The following is a 16,617-nucleotide window of genomic DNA, read 5'->3' as shown; positions in this document are numbered from 1 at the left end:
CACTGCTACCAGGAAATTCTTTAAAAAGTATGAATTACAGACAAATTGTGAACCTCCGTGGATGTTGGGGAGTTTCCACAGAGGGAGTTCCCCTATATTGATACAATCATAGATCTGGGCTACACCAAAAATTGAACATAAAAAATCCCTGTAGTGCCAACCACTGCGTCATTGGGAGGGTCAAAGAAATAACAGACGCAAAGCATTCTTCAGACCCTAAAACTGTCAGCTCTCATTTCTCATAGCAAACTCCTCTTTTCCTCTTCCCAATCATAAATTGTGCTTTCAAGCTCCCACTTCAGGAAGGCATCCCAGAGACTCAGAAAGGCCTTGCCTCGCCTTCATTTTCTTAACTTAGGGCAGGTTTCTCCAGGACTAAAAATACCCCTGGAGCATCTGAAGCTGATGTATTCAATGAAAGAGAGTCGATGGACTACCTGTTGACACCCTCATCTTTGCTTCGGTGTCCAGAGACTGTTGGACCAGCAGAACGAGAGGGAAATGCCAAAAATCTGATGAGTCCACATGTTCTCTGCAAGACTTGATTAAGGGAATGAAGTCATAACACTGGTCCTGGCAGTAAATTATCTGACAGTGAGTGTTCCCTCCCTCCTCTTTTCTTCCCACTCCCCCATCATCATCATCTTTTTCGAAAGTTCTGTTATGGGAAGCCACATCCTAAGATACTCCGCTGACTTGTGATCTTTTGATAGTCAATATTCATACTTGGGATTAAATCGGGGTTCTTTGGGGACAGGGAGAAGGGAATGTGATCCCACTGCCAAATCTGGCTTCTCCAAGAGTGTTTATTTGGTACCTATGTTCCAGGCATTGTTTTCTACTCCAATAAGAATTTCAAGTGCCAAGCTAAGACACTATACTAGATGCTAGGGACACAAAGACTTTTATTTCCATTGTCAGTCAATCAGTAAGCATGTATTAAGTACCTACTGTGCTAAGTGCTGGGGATGCAAAGAAAGGTAAAAGACAGTTCTTGCTTACCTCTAACAGAGGCAATCCATTCAGATGCAAATAGACAAAGAATGTTGAGGTGTCATGGGGTAGGAGAAAGAGCAAAAGACAAAGGCAGCAGAAACCTGGCCTCAAGAATGAACCCAAATTCCACATCTTCATTTTCCGTGGTTGGTTGTTGTCTCCTTTCCCTTCTCCCCCCACCTCCCCATCCTCAAAAACCTTATATTTACTTAGAGACAGCATCACAGTAACTAGACAGCTAGCTTTGGAGTCCCAAAGACCTGGGCTCTTTGCATTGCCATTGCTTAGCACGGTGCCTTGAATATAATGGGCACTTAATAAATGCATATTGATTGACTGACTTCAGTATCTGTAATCCAGTTATAAGTGCTACCTTATATATTGAAGCAGATAGCACACTGGATAGGGTGCTGAGACTGGAGTCAAGAAGACCTGAGTTCAAATCCAGCCTCAGACACTTCCTAGCTATGTGACCCTGAGCAAGTCACTTAACCTCTGCCTCAGTTTCTCCAACTGTAAAATGGGGATCATAATAGCACCTCCCTCTCAGGTAGATTGTTGTGAAGCTGGAATGAGATAATACAGTGTGCCTAGTTCATAGTAGGTGGATAATAAATTCCTGTCCCCTCCCTTTTCCCTTCCCCTCATCTGGAAGCTCTCTGTATCAATGAAATCACAAACCCAGGCCCTCTCATCTGTCCTGTATTGGTTATGTTGAAAAGAAAATCTCCATTTGGGCTTTTCACCCTGATTAATGAGATAAAACTCAGCACAAAGAGAATCAAAAGAAGTTTATTTTAAGTATGTCAGGATAGCAGCAGGTTGATGGGCTGATCTCTGAAGATTAGTGACGGCTTCAAGGTGGGGACAGCTTTTATGGGTAACTTTGAGACAATTCAGGTAGGTCCACTTCAGCCAAAGAGGTGGGTCCCTTGAATCTCAGTTCTTCCCCAAGGTAGCAAGAACGTGACGATTTGCAGGTAGGGGTGCATGACAAAAAGCAGGTTATACAAAACACTGCCTGCCCCAACACTGATTGATAAGCAGGTGCTTAGTCAACATAATTTTCAGCAGTTATCCTCAGTAGAATGTAAGCTCCTTGAGGGTCGGGCCTGCTTTGTTTTTTTATTTTGTATCTCTGGCGTACTTAATGGTCCAGACCCTTGACTTCGTCTTTGTGGGGAACTCTGGCTGTAAAAACTCTCTCCACCAATGCAGATAAGCAACATGCCTAAATTTGTCTGGCCACTCAGTGTATATGTGACTTGTCCATGGGCACACAAAGGAAGGACATGAACCCAGAACTTTGACTCCGAGGCTGGTTCTCTCTCTGTACTCTATGTAGTACTTCCTCACTCCTGACACTGAGCAGGTGCTCTCCAAAGGTCTGTCCTAGGCCTTCTCTTCTCCCTCTGTACTACTTTACTTGGTCTCATTGGCTCCCAAGGTTTCAGTGATCACCTCTGTGCAGATTGACTCTCAGATCCGCTTGTCCGGCCCTTACCTTTCTCACAATCTCTAGACTCACATCTCCCACTGTCTGTTGACCATCTTGAATTGTACGTTCCGTAGACTTCTTAAATTCAACATGAACCAAAGCTTAACTCATTCTCTTTCCCCTCATACCTTCTCTATCACTGTTAAATCATCCTTCCAGCCACCTAGGTGTTAGCCTCTCTCACCTCCGCATCCAGACTGTCAAGTCCTACCTACTTTCATAACATCCCTCTTACGTTTCCCCTTCTCTCATCCAACACTAACACCAATCTGGTGCTGGCCCTTATGCCTGGACGGTTGTAATATCCCTTCCTCAAATGTCTCCCTGCCCCAAATGCCATTCACCTGTCAAATTGATCTTCCTGAAGAGCAAGTCAGATCATGTCACCTCTATGTGGTACAATGATTAGAGCATTGGGCCTAGTCAGGAAGACTTGAATTTAAATCTTGTCCCAGACACTTAACTAGCTATGTAATGCTGAGCAAGTCACTTCATCCTCTGCCTGCCTCAGATTCCTAATCTGCAAAATGGGGATAATAATAGCACCTACCTCCCAGGATTGTGTGAGGACAAAAAGAGATATTATTTGTAAGTCAAACTCATTTTCAAACATAAAGTCCTATATAAATGCTAGCTATTATTTATTGTTATTAAGTAAAGTCTATTGGTTCCCTATTATCTTCAGACCAATTGACCAATAGTCAATAAATACTTATTAAGCATGTACAGTGTACCAGGAACGTGCAAAGTACTGACTATACAACTAAAAAGAAAGACAGTCTCTACCCTAAAGGAGCTTATGTTTGAATGGGGGAAGATAATACACAAAAACAGACTGGAAAGAGAGGATGGCTCTGTCAGAGGTACCCATCGAGGGGGCATGATGTTCAGGAAAACCAGGCAGAGCTGCTGCTGGGAAATGAAGAGGAAGAAATACTGAGCCTTCTCTAAAGGGAGCATTGGTGGTATTGAGATCAATTATAAAATTCTTTCTTTGACTTTTAATATGTGACCCCTTCCTACCCTTCCAGTCTTCTTATACTCTGCTCACCTCCATATAGTCTCTGATCCAGTGACTCTGTGGTCCTCCTTTGCTGGTCCCCAAACATGACACTCGTCTCCCGACTCCAAGCATTTTCACTAGCTGACCCCCATTCCTGGAATGCAGAGAAATACTGGGTCCTTCAACCCAGAGCTAGGCTTTTATCCAGGCAGCCCCTAGATGTACCATCCCCACGACCACGCCAGCTCTGTCTACTAGAAACACAAGCCGTATCCATGCAGGGAAGCAATAAAACCAACCACTGTGTTGTGGTTATTGTTGTTTTTAAGTTAGTGGAGTTAATGAGCGGAAGGTCTTTCCATTTTTCTCCTAAGCTACAGTGATAGTTCTGTCATTTCCAGACTGAACATTTCAAGGAGACAGGGAGATAAAAGTCCACTGGTGACTCATCAATTCCCTAGGAAACTTAGAGGTGCCAGTATATACTGAGGCATGGGGGAATTTGGAGCACTTGAGAATGGTTTTATTTTTCCTCTAAAGGAATGGGAGTTGCTATTATTCACTGTTCTGTTCTTTGGAATAAACAGCTAGACTTTTTCTCTTTGTCTGGCTCTTAGGCCATTGGTCCCCAAGGTATCATGCTAACACGAGAGTTTAAAGGAATTGGCTGCATTAAAGAAAGAGCACGCTTTCCCGGGCTGATAGCTCCAGTCCTTGTCTCTTCCCTACTCAGTGTCCCAGTGACTCTGTGTTCTGTATATGGAGATATTCCATCCTTCATGTATATACAGTACTCCTGACCAGAAGGGAGTCACTCCTAAATGCGGGAGTCCCTCAAAGATCCAGCCAAAGGATGTGATGAAGACAGAGGGGACAGCCAGGCTTAGTTTTAGACACACACACACACACACACACACACACACACACACACACACACACAAACAGACGTTTCAGCAGAGAGGCAGTGTGATAGAGTCAATTGAGTAAGATACCCTGGGTTCAGATGTGACCTCAGACACTTACAAGGTATGCCTTGCCTTGGGCAAGTCATTTAATCTGTCTTAGCCTCAATGTCATCTATAAATTGGGACTAATAATTCCCTAACACTTAACCCATAGAGTTCTTGTAACAATCAAATGGAAATGTTTGCAAAGCATTTTGCAAACCCTAAGGTGCTAAATATAGAAGTGGTGGTTTTACAGTGCAGAGAGCTGCATCTAGAACTTGGGTTCAGATTCCCACCTGCCACTTACCACTGCTTGTATGACCTTGGGTAAGTCATATATGTAAAAATAAAGTGACTAGATGACCAGGAAGCATAGGATGCCAATGGAAAGAGCCCTGGTTCTAGAGTCAGAGGGGACTAGATTTCCCGTCCTGCCTCTGAAGCTTCCTCCCTGGACAACCTCAGTCAAGTCTCCTCAACTGTAAAATAAAAGAGATCAAATGATGATCCTCTGACCTTTAAGGCCCTTTTCTTTTCTAAGTGTATGGTCCTTTGATCCTCCTTGTTCCATCATATATCTATCTTGGAGCCTACTTCTATAGGGTTTGGCCTGTCCTATGACTGTCCAGCCCCATATGGGAGGCCTAGGCTGAAGGACAGCAGCTTCTCTGTCAGAACTCACTGTGGCCCCCATGGTGAGCATTTGGCATTGGGTTGTTTTGACTCTGAGGCTGTGGCTCCAGGTTTGCCGATCTCAAGGGTACCCTGCCATCCTCTGGGAACAGCTCCAGAGCTGTTCCTGTTTTGTTCCTCAGAATCCCTTTTCTCTCCTGGTCACTGACCATGAATCCCATTGGAAGGTTGGTGTCACCCAGACGTGCAGTGGGAAAGTAGGCTGCCCACTTTTAGAGGTCCATAAGCTGGGCCCAAGGAGTGGATCTTTGGGCTTAAGGCAGCAGACCTCCTGACCTTTGTTGCTGACGTTGTCATTGGAATCAGTCAGTCTGTCAAATGACTGAGAGTTTGGTTTTTGAGTTTCTCTTGTTTTAGCACTGTGCTAAGTGCTGAAGAGACAAAGTAAAGCAAACACAATCTGCCCTCAAGGAGCTCACATTCTAATGAAAAAGACAATGTGCAAATAACAAGACACCATGAAAGACAGATACAGAGTAGCGATGAGAAGGGAAAGCAGTTATTGTGGGGGAGATTGAGGGCAGCCTCCTGCAGAAGATGGGGTTTGAGCTGAGTTTTGAAAGAAGCAAGGAAATGAAGAGGCAGAGGTCAGGCATGGGGAACAGCCAGGGCAAAAGCATGCAGATGGGAGATGGAAGGTCACGTTCAAAGTACTACCAGTAGGACGTTGTAGCTAGATCATTGAGTACGCGGAGGGGAGCAGAGGGAGAAGGCTGGAAAGGTAGGAGGAGGTTTAAGTGCCAAACGGAAGACATTCTGTTTGATGCCGGAGGTCATAGGGAGCCACTGGAGTTTGTTGAGTAGGGCTGGGACAAGGGTGATGTGGTCAGACCTGCGCTTCAGGAAAATCACCTTGGCATCTGAGCAGAGGATCAGTTAGAGTGGGGAGAGATTTAAGGCAGAGAGGCCAGTTAGGAGGCTCATTGCAGGAGTCCAGGTGAAAGCTGATCAGGACTAGAATTAAGGTAGAGGCTGTGTAAGTAGAAAGAAGGGAATATATGCAAGAGATATTGTGAAAATAGATATGGCAAATCTTGGCAACAGATTTGGAGACAGTGAATGAGGAGTCAAGAATAATGATGATTTTTTGAGCCTTGGTCATGGGGAAGATGGTGGTGCCTGAGACAATAGAAAAGTTGGGAAGAGGAGAGAGCTGGGGGAAGAAGGATAATGAGTGTTGTTTTGAGATGCCTACAAGACATCCAGACAGGTGGTGACATAATACTGGAGCTCAGGACAGAGGTTAGGATCGAGCTGAGAGTCATTGGCATAAAAGTGATCGTTGAACCAATGAGAGCTGATGAGACCACTAAGCAAAGTAGTCTAAAGGAATAATCAAAGAGGACCCAGGACGGAGCTTTGGGAGACACCCATGGTTAGTGGACATGACCTGGATGAAGATCCAGCAAAGAAGGGATGAGTCACACAGGTAGGAGGACCAGGAGAGAGCAGTGGAGAGGCATACAATCTAGGAGGAGATCAGCTGTGTCAAAGGTGAAGGATGAAGATTGAAAAAAAGACCATTGGATTTGGCAATTAAGAAACTATTGGTAAGTTTGGAAAGGGCAGTTTCATTTGAATGATGATATCAGAAGCCAGATTTCAAAGTGTTTAAGAGAGTGAGAGGACATATAAATATTAACTGTAGATGACTTTCTCAAGGAGTTTGGCTAAGAAGAGGAGGAGAGTTATATAGGATGATAGCTAGCAGGGATAGTTGGATCAAGGGAGGGTTTTGTAAAGATGAGAGATCCAGGATCATGATTGAGTTTGTAGGCAGCTAGAAAGGAACCACTGGATAGGAAGAGGTTGAAAATAAAGGAGAGAATGGAATGATATGGGCTGGGGCAAGAGGGGATCTGCCATAAAAGAAGGGAGGGGTTAGAGTCAAGACTCCATAAAGGGAAGTTGGCTATAGTAATGAAAAAAGGTCCACTTTTTTGTCCAAGATTAGACTGAAGGAGGATATTGTGGGGGAAGATAATATGAGATGAGTAATAATATGAGATGAATAACATGAGATGAGCCAGGGAGAAGGAGGAACTTTCAACACATGTCCTTAATTTTTTTTGGTGAAGTTTGAGGCAAGGTCCTAGTAGGCCAAGATGGGGAAGGAGATTCCGTGGGAGGTTTCAAGAGAGGGGAGAAGGTTTAGAACAGCTGCTGTGGAGTGGAATAGCACATTGATTAGGGATGAACAGAATGTTTGTCTTCCTGCAGTGAGGACCCAGTTGAGATTATGTAACATAAATTTGTAGTGGGCCCAGTCAGCATGGTTTTCCTTCTGTCCTCCATATCCATTCAGCAGAAATGTAAAGAGCAATGAAAGAGGTTGATGGGAGAAGTAATCCCACCCTGGGTTTTGACAAACAATGACCAGTGGAGGGACAAGAAAGCAAGGGTAGAGAGTGAAGCATAATGTAAAGTTGAGTTGGCTTATTACAGATTGATGTAAGGTATTAGATTGTTGTTGTTCTAGTGATCTCAGTCTTACACCTCCAGTTTTGACTCTGACTTCCTTTTTCAGATAGAGATAATGGGGTTTGTCACGGTCACAGGCACATTTGTGGAAAATGAACGCATATAGAATGCCTAGATACTCCAAAGGGCGGAGGGGTCCAGGTTGATGGGGAAGGGAAGCGCTGCTGCTATGTGAAATTCAGCCAATTTTCTGTGTATTCATCTCTCCAGTGAGGTCTGTTTAGGACCAATTTACTTCGACTCATTCAAAGCAGAAGATCGTAGAGAGTATGTCTTCCTTCTGGCCACACCTGCTGTGTGTTTGTAAAGACAAAGCAACTGTTCTCATCTCAAGAGCTAGACTTTAGCAGCTGAGCAGGCTGCTTCCAGTCCAGCTCATCCCTCTGGGTTACTTTATTGATCAGCTTGATTATGTATATCAAGACAGATCAGCAGACCAGCAGGAGCCCTCCTGTCCAAGGGGTTAAGGGCAATTAAAAGATTCACCAGGTACACTGATGGCTCCCCTTGTAAGCCCCTGGGGTGCTTCTTGAGAGGAGCAGGTGTTACAGAGCAGTGGTTTAAGATTCCAGATCACCGTTGTGAAGGCCTGCCTTGGAAATAGTCAGACGCCTTGGGCCAGCATGGCAGCAGCAGCATGTTCTAGGAGCAGCACTGTCCTCAAAGATAAGGTGCCTGTCTTCTGTTCTCAGATTTGCCATTGATGTACTATTAGCCCTATTGCTGGAAGGAACCTCAGGGCTTCAGATTTTTCCTCTACCAAATGGAATTCAGATCTGTCCTTACTCCTTTCTACCACCCAGATGGCAACTAGGTGGCACAATGAATAGAGCACTGGGCCTGAAAGACCTGAGTTCAAATCCTTCCTCAGGCACTTTACTAGTCGTGTGACCCTGAATATTCAGCTTTAGCTTCCTAATCCACTTTTATACAGAAAGAAAAAGATAAAAAATAAAATAAAATAAAGATAAAATAGCACTTCCTTTAAAAGGTTGTGAGGATCAATTGAAATGACAGATGGAAGGTGCTTCACAAACCTGAAAGTGCTATGTAAATGCTAGCTTCTTATTATTATCTGTGGGTATGATACAATATAACTCTATGAAAGCTACCAAAAATAAAAATGTGTATTAGGATGAGTAGACTAGAAAATGCTGTGAGATCCCTGGAGAAAGGTACTGAGTAAATTGTCTTTATGATCATAATTATTTGGGTCTTCTTTTTAGATGATAATTATAATTATTAAAATCATCGTTATAATTTACATTCACGTACGGCCTTAAGGTCTACAAAGCCTTTCCTATGCATTCTGATTTGATCCTTACAATAGCCCATGAGGTGAATGCTGTAGGTTTAAAATACTGATGAGGAATCTGAGGTTAAGGGAATAGGCCCATGATCAGGCAGCCCTAAATTATCTGTAGGAGGATTCAAATCAAGTCCTTGCTGAACTTTCAAATCTGAAGCCCTTTCCTCTCTATACCATGATGCATTAAAAAAGAGAAAATAAGCTTATGGGAACTCATTACAGTAAACACTTCTTAGCTGTGGACCAGGAAACTGGTGGCACAGTGGATAGAGCACGGGGCCTCAAGACCTGAGTTCAAATCTGGCCTCAGACTCCTACTAGCTGTGTGACCTTGAGAAAGTGATATAACCTCTGTTTGCTTCAGTTTCCTCAACTGTAAAATGAGGATAATAATAGCACGTACCTCCCAGGGTTGTGGTCAGGATCAAATGAGATGATGTTTGTAAAAAGTGCTTAGCACAGGGCCTGACACATAGTAGGTGCTACTTAAGTGCTTATTCCCTTCCCCAACTATGTTAGATGCTGGAGATACAGAGACAAAAACAAAATGGTCCCTGCTCCCAAAGAAATTATCTTCTTATGGGGGATGCAACAGATAAGTGAATACAAGGTGATTTGAGGAAAGAGAGGAATATAATAATGGGGTGGGAGGGGAGGGTCAAGGAAAAGTTTGTATGAAAGGGAACACCTAAACTGAGAACTTTGAAGGACACTAGGGATTCTGATTGGCAGAGGGAAGAAGGGAGTACATTCCAGGCAAGGGGATCAGCCCGTGCAAAGGCCTGGAGATAGTAGATAGTTTGCTGAGTTGGAGATCCAGCTAATAGTCTGGTTTGGCAGACATTGTTGTTTGCCCTTCGTTCTCGAAGAGGACCAATGACATCAGGAGGTTGATACCTTGACCTGCAAGTGAATTGTATTTAAGTGAGGCAGGGCTGTGCAGAGTTACCAGCCTCACTCTCTTCTCTAGCTTAGTGGCAAGACATAAGTCAAGAAGATTGGTAATGGCCCTTTGGTGGACATAGAGAGTGTGTGGAAGCTGGAAATCTAAACAGTGTCTGGAAAAGTCAGTTGGAGTAATACTGTGAATACCTTTAAATATTATACAGAGAAATATGTAATTTATCCTAGATATAATAGGGAATCACCATGTGTATGTGAAGAAGGAAGGGAAGTGGTCAGACCTGTGGTTTTCACACCCCAGGTAACAAAGAAACTCATACTTGGTATCCTGGTAGCAAATTCTAACTTCTAATATAAGACCATAAAGCTGTTTGTTAAGTTTTTTTCTCTAATTCAGCTTAAAACAACTTGAAACCTGAAACTTAAAACATCAGGTAATATAGAATGCCACTTAAACTTGAGTCTGGGCTTCCCTTCAGAAACCCAGAGACCTGGGGCTATGTAGTTGTCAGCAAGTTTGGTAGTTTGGGAATCTACTTTTATCATCATAGGATTTAGAGCTAGAAAGGACCTAAAAGATCAATCGATGATCCACCTGCACACGTGTGCATGCTCGCATGCACACACACACACACACACCATTTTACAAATGAGGGAACTGAGGCCCAGACCAGAGAAGTACTTTCCCCAGGATCCTAGAATCAAGAAAAACTGGACCAGCCTGAAGATGATTGGCCCAAACATTTCACTCACTGAATTTCACCACCACCACTTTTTTTGGGGGGTGAGGCAGTTGGGGTTAAGTGACTTGCCCAAGGTTACACAGCTAGTAGGTGTCAAGAGTCTGAGGCCAGGTTTGAATTTAGGTCCTCCTGATTCCAAGGCTGGAGCTTTATCCACAGCACCACCTACCTGCCTCTACCACCACCTCTTAAAGAAGAATGGCGTGCCTGTTGGGGAGATAAGATGAGGGCTAGGGGGAGAGAGCCAAAGACCAGCCTAGAGACGCATGGCAAATGTACTCTTTCCCCTGGAGAAGTGCCAGTCATGCCTGCTCCCAAACCCATGAACCAGCTCCGTAAGTCATCACTGGCTCCTCCAGAGAGGCATGTGTGGGAGAATCAGCCAGCCAGCAAGCATTTCTTAGATGCCTAATTTGTTCTAGGAACACAAAAACAAGAATGAAATATTTCTTGCCCTCAAGGAGCTTTCATTCTAATGGGGAGGAGTAACAGGTACACATACAAATAAATGCCAGTTGGGTTTTGGGGGAGGGGGGAATGAACCCTGTGATTTCAATGGTAAAGGGAACTCCCTCTAAAAATGTATATTGGTAGTTCCTCTATAATTTAGAACCAGGGTCCTTAACCGAACAAGACTGTAAACTTGATTTTTGTTTGGAGAGTGTCTTTTTTTTTTACATTTTGATAACTGTATTTCGATATAATTGTTAACTTTGTAATCCTCTGTATTTTATTCATTAGTTTGAGAAAGCAGCCCATAAGTTTCACCAGACTTCCAGAGGGTTAAGAACCTTTGTCTTAGCTGCCTGGGACACTGAGAGGTTAAAGGATTTGCCCAGAGTCATACAGCTAGTATGACTCTGAGGCAGGTCTTCCTAACTCCAGGGCTTGCTCTCATGCCTTGCTACCCCTATTGTATAACACATGCAAAATAAATATAAGATAATATCCATGTTTGCCCTCACTGGCCACTTATGGTCCATGAGTCTCACCACACCATGGTCTGGATTCATTATTGGGTCTAGTTTGTGGGGGCAGTAGAGGGGGCCCCCAAGGAACTATGGCTGTAGAGTCTTTGCCTTGGTGCAGGGTCAGTGGAAAGCATCTGGGTAAGGTGGGTTAACCCCTTCTATGAGAACCAGTGGAAGCTAAAATGAAAAGTCTGCGGTCAGCTACTGGGCGAGGGGTGTAGCAGGGTGAGAGTGGCCACGGAAACGGGCCCCTGCTCCCTCTGCAGGACTTACACAGTTAAAACCTATTCTGCTCTGCAGCAACAGGGAAGCTGGCGTGCTGTGGGCTAATCCCAGCTTCCTGAAGCAGTCCGGCTTCTGGGTTCAAATGCAGACCCTACAGCACTTGGCAGCCCACTTACTGTATGTCGGCTGGCAACCTCAGACTTGCTGAGTCAGGACTGGACAGCGGCAGCAGCAGCAGCAGCGGCGGCGGGCAGCCGGATTTGCTGCAGTACTAATTACAAGGGCTTCCTTAGGTTGCCCCCCTTCCTCAGCTCAGTTAAGTGATTCCCAGCCTGGTGGTGAGAGGAGGCTGATCAGCTTTTTCTCAACCCCCTCCCTTCTGTTTCGACACAGCCCAAGAAGGGAATGGGGTAGGAAACAAGCCAACCCGAGCCTCAGACTACTGTGTGGCTGATCACTGCTCACCATCACCGCTGAAGGGAGAGGGGACAGCTCCACTCTCTGTTTTCCCTCCGGACCTCCATTCCAGCAGCTTGGGGGTTTGTCCCTTTGCCCACCGCATAATCTCTGGTCAAAGTTAGACGAGGAGAGAAAGAGATCTGCTTCCGCTGAGGATCCAGGGGCAAGGTAGGTGGGTGTTGGGCTGTCTGGGGGACCTGTCCACCTCAGTGCTTGGTCCAGGGCTCCTGCTGCAGGCAGCCTGGCCCCCGCTGAGTAGATGCAGTGCGGTGGGGTGGGAGGTGGGGAGGGGGGACCGGCGTGAGAGAAGCGTCTACATGCATGTGTGCGTTTTCCTTGGAAGAATGCTGAGCTTGTCTAGCTAAGGTCCCGGGGAGCAGCCAGTGTGAGGAGGGACAGCATGATTAGGGCGCTAAGGTGACTGGTTCTCCCTAACCCCAAAGAAGGCCAAAAAAAAATCTTCATTGAATGTATAGAGCCCTTTGACAAGTTACGGTGGTTAACCGTTAATGAAAGGTCTGAAGGGAGCTTGGTTTTGTTGTTTTTATTTCTGGGCGACGGAGGGGGTGTCTTTTTGTTTTTATTTCCTACATGTTACAGAAATAAATCGGCAGTTTGTGTGCATGGCCAGGGTTTCAGTTTCACAAAGGAAACGCCTAAGCACAAAAAAGTGTAAAAAGTCTCATTCCACAGTGCAGTGTTTGTGTGCAGCTGGTAAATCCCCAGGCGTTTCCATGACACTGGGTTGGCTTCACCCAAGTAGAGGCACCAATGTCAAGAGAGATTTCTCTTTTTTTTCTTGTTCTCCCTCCCTCCCTCTTTCTTTCTCTATATATTTCTCCCTCTTTTCCTCCCCTATCTTTCCTTTCTCTTTCCCATCTCTCTTCCTTCCTCTCTTTATCCTTTCTTTCTCTCTGTCTACCCTTTCTATTCCTTTCTACCTATCTCTCACCCATCTTCTTTTCCTTTCCTTCTCTCTTTCTCCTCTGTCCCTCTCCCTCTTTCTTTTTCTCCATCTATTTTCCTCTTTCATCTCACCTCATTTTTCTTTTCTTCTTTTATTCTTTCTGTCTTCCCCTTCCCTTTCTCTCTTTCTTTCTTCCTGTCTCTGTCTTTATGTCTTTCTTTCTCTCTTATCCCATCTTTCCTCTTTCTCTATCTCCTCTTCTCTTTCCCTCTTTCTTTGTCCACATTTCTTTTCATTCTTCAGTCTCTTCCCCCTCCTTTTTCTTCTTCCTTTCTCTCCATCTCTGTCTTTCTCTATCTCTCTTTCTCTTACTCTATCTTTTCTTTCTCTGTGGCCCATTCCCTCTAAATCTCTCTCTTCCCTTCTTTTCTCCCTCTTTTTCTCTCTCTTCTCTCTCCCTCATTCTCTTTCTCTCCCACTTTCTTCCTCTCTTCCAAATGAAGCTGGCAAAACTTCAAGAAAGTAGCCTAATGCTGCAGCAGAGACTAACTTAAGAATTCAATGAAACAAGTTGGCTGGGGGGAAAGAAGAGTAGTGAGTAGTTATTTGAAGAACCTATAAAGTCTCTTCAGAGAAAATGTGTTGCGTATGAATGTATGCACAGTGCAAGCTGCTAGTAAGGACTCAGTAATTCATTGACCACCAACAGACATTTTGCTGTTACTTTTTTTAAATAATCATAAACTCTGATCCCCCTCTCCCAAGCATCCCATCATTTCTTGGGTCTTTGGGGTATCTTAAGTAAGGGCAGCTGTTCTTCAGATATGGATGCCTGCTTTCCTGAAAGCAGTGGAGCATAGAGAGAGGTCTTAAGCTCTCCTTGAGAGGACAGTCCTTGCAAACATGCTTTCTACATATAGGGTGTATGGAGCTTATACTTGGGTAGGTCAAAGGTGGAGTTGGCTTGCTCATCTAGGACTCTTTAATTCAGAGTATCTATCAACATGGAGGACTGGCAAACCCACTAGCATTCTAAAGGAATTTTTTGCCAGAAAAAGCATTTCAGTGGGTCATTGAGAAGTCATCTCTTCACACAAAGGGTAGTTTTCACATATCTCAAACACTGGAAAATCAACTTTCTTCCCTGCTTTTGTTGTGTAATGAAAAGGCTTTTGTCTTGCCCAGAGGTCTCTTCCATGCCCCTCTCATTGACATTATAAGTTCTTTTCATGGACTTTTCCTCAAACTAGTTCTGGAAATCAGATGAACTAGCCACCCTTCTGTTATCCAAGAGCCTTCCTAGTCAAGGATCGAATTGGGGATTTTACTATGAATTCAATCTCCATTTCTTCATTTCCCAGATTCTCACCTTTTTTCCTCCTTTGACTATCACAGATGCAGAAGGTTTGTTTTTTTCTGGTCAGCGGGGGTGTTAAGGTCATTCTTCTCCAGAAACCATGGGTATTTGGGAGGAATTGAAATGTCCAATGGGGAAAGAAGCTAGCTAAGTTGATATGCCTAATCTAGGCCCCTGATTGCTCAGGAGGCATGGATGCCAGTGTTGAGGGTGGGTCTCTGTGTTCAAAGGAGTAGGGAGTTCTGAAAAGGTAGGTTGATGATTTGGAGGCGTTTATTTCTTTGTGGTACCCCTATGCCCCTGGGTGTTCCTTTAGATCTGACTTTCTTAACTTTTTGGTGTCATAGTCCCCTTGGGCAATCTGGTTAAGCCTATGAACTCTTTCTCAGAATCATATTTTTAAATGCATAAAATAAAATACAGAGGGATTATAAAGGAACCTGATTATATTGAGATACAGTTATCCAAATATATATTTTTAAAACCAGCTTCAGAGACCTTCCCACCTTCTCCCCCTCCCCCAGTTAAGAATCTTTGCTGTAGGTAATAGCTGTCTTGCCTGGCAAACTTTCAGAAAGGTTCTACATGAGATCTTCAGAAGATCTTGCTCCCTCTCCCCACCCCTTTAACTCATCTTTGTTGCTTTGTCATGACCCAGGAATCCATGGTAGACCTTCAAAAAACAGGATGCAAAATGACCCCTTCCCCCCCCCCTTTTTGTAAGGAAAGGGAATATTTCACAATAACCAGGAGTCCAGTTTTTTGCCTTGGTTGGCTATTATGCTGCCTGCGTGTGATGTAACCAACATGCCTTCTAGAATTTCCAGAGAGGTTCAGAAAATCCTGCAGACACTACCCCTCAGGGCAGGCTTGGGTCCTGTCCATGTCTTCTCATTTTCTTCCTCACTTCCCCACTGTCACAAAGTCTCCAGCTGGAAAAGTGATCTTGGTATCTCTGGCCTCCTCTTTTGGTTTCTCCCTGCGGTGTATGTTCCATGGAGGTAGGTGCCTGGAGGCAGCAAAGACTGCATTAGGGATTTTCCAGGAACTGGCTCTCAGCCTCTTCTCCTAGCTTCTCACTTTTTTCCCCCTTTAGGTAGATATTCCACAGGCCAAAATTGCCCTGCCTATTTGGGAAGGGCTGTTCTTGTTTTCTAGCTCTCCTCAGGGGCTACTCCCTATACAAGCTTTCCTTCCTTCTCCAATTACTAGCATCTTCCCCCTTACAAATTACTTTGGACATAATTTGAATTTTACTTAACCTGTATACATGATAATATGCAGTCTCTTAGTGGGCAGGAACTGTTTTGGTTTTGGTTCATATACTTGGTGTCTAAAACATAGACATCACTTAAATGTTTTGTGAATGAATGAATGAAGCCACAGAAAGGCCTATCTACTATTCTAAAGAGAGCTTGACTGGTTTTCAGAGATTCAAACTCCCAAAGAAAGTATAAAGAACAGGGCTACCCATCTAATGCCCTTTCTTCTCCTTCTCCAACAGTGTTCCAGTGAGTGATAGCAAAGATAGAACCATCCACACCACCCCCACTACCCTTAAAAGATAGGCCTTTCTGTCTGTCTGCACCTTAACCCTCCTGTATATATTGTCCTTCCTAGTTATGAAGAATGAAATGCTTTTTTGTCTATTCATCGAGTAGCTGGGGTGAACTTTCATAAAGGACCCCATGAAAGGTCTTGGTGGAAGATGAGAAGGCATCGTGCCACTTACATAGTAGCTAGTGTGACCGTGCACAAGGTCAGCTCAAATCTGTGTTTGTTTCTACAGTGTGATGCTGTCAAAGCAGGCTAGGTTTCCGCAGAAGAGGGAAGATGAGGAGACAGAAATAACCTGAGTGATGGATAAATCTGTAGGTATCACCACTAAACCCCAAAGGAATTTTCTACCAGCTCTTGTGCACGTTCTATAAGATGGCCAAAAGCCTGCTAGAGCCTGGAGTCAGGAAAAGCTTCTATTCAGAAGCAGCCTCTGCCCTTGGCTACAGGCTATGGGCAAGTCCCTTTATCCTTCCAAGCCTCCATTTCCATAAAATTAAGAAAATAATAGCTGTAGTATTTACCTCATTCATTCACCTAATAAACCTACATTAATCACCAGCTGTGT

The 16,617-nt window shown here is 44.3% G+C and overlaps 1 protein-coding gene across 6 annotated transcripts in view; it reads left to right on the top strand.

The window, feature by feature from the left end:
• Nucleotides 1-16,617, top strand: part of KCNAB2 (potassium voltage-gated channel subfamily A regulatory beta subunit 2) — a 196,394-nt gene that overhangs the window by 33,149 nt on the left and 146,628 nt on the right. For 3 of the 6 annotated variants that reach the window (XM_020975266.2, XM_020975282.2, XM_020975258.2), the window contains one exon: nt 12,163-12,396. The exons of 2 other annotated variants lie outside the window; for them this stretch is intronic. The gene's annotated coding sequence lies outside the window, so the exon portion shown is untranslated. Of the gene's footprint in view, nt 1-11,845; nt 12,397-16,617 lie in introns of those variants that run through there. One more of the 6 variants, XM_078145736.1, reaches the window with a different exon arrangement.

The sequence above is a fragment of the Phascolarctos cinereus genome, unplaced genomic scaffold, assembly GCF_003287225.1.
Source record: "Phascolarctos cinereus isolate Bilbo 61053 unplaced genomic scaffold, phaCin_HiC Scaffold_726;HRSCAF=1367, whole genome shotgun sequence".
NCBI lineage: Eukaryota > Metazoa > Chordata > Mammalia > Diprotodontia > Phascolarctidae > Phascolarctos > Phascolarctos cinereus.
This window is presented reverse-complemented; position numbering and strand designations above follow the sequence as displayed.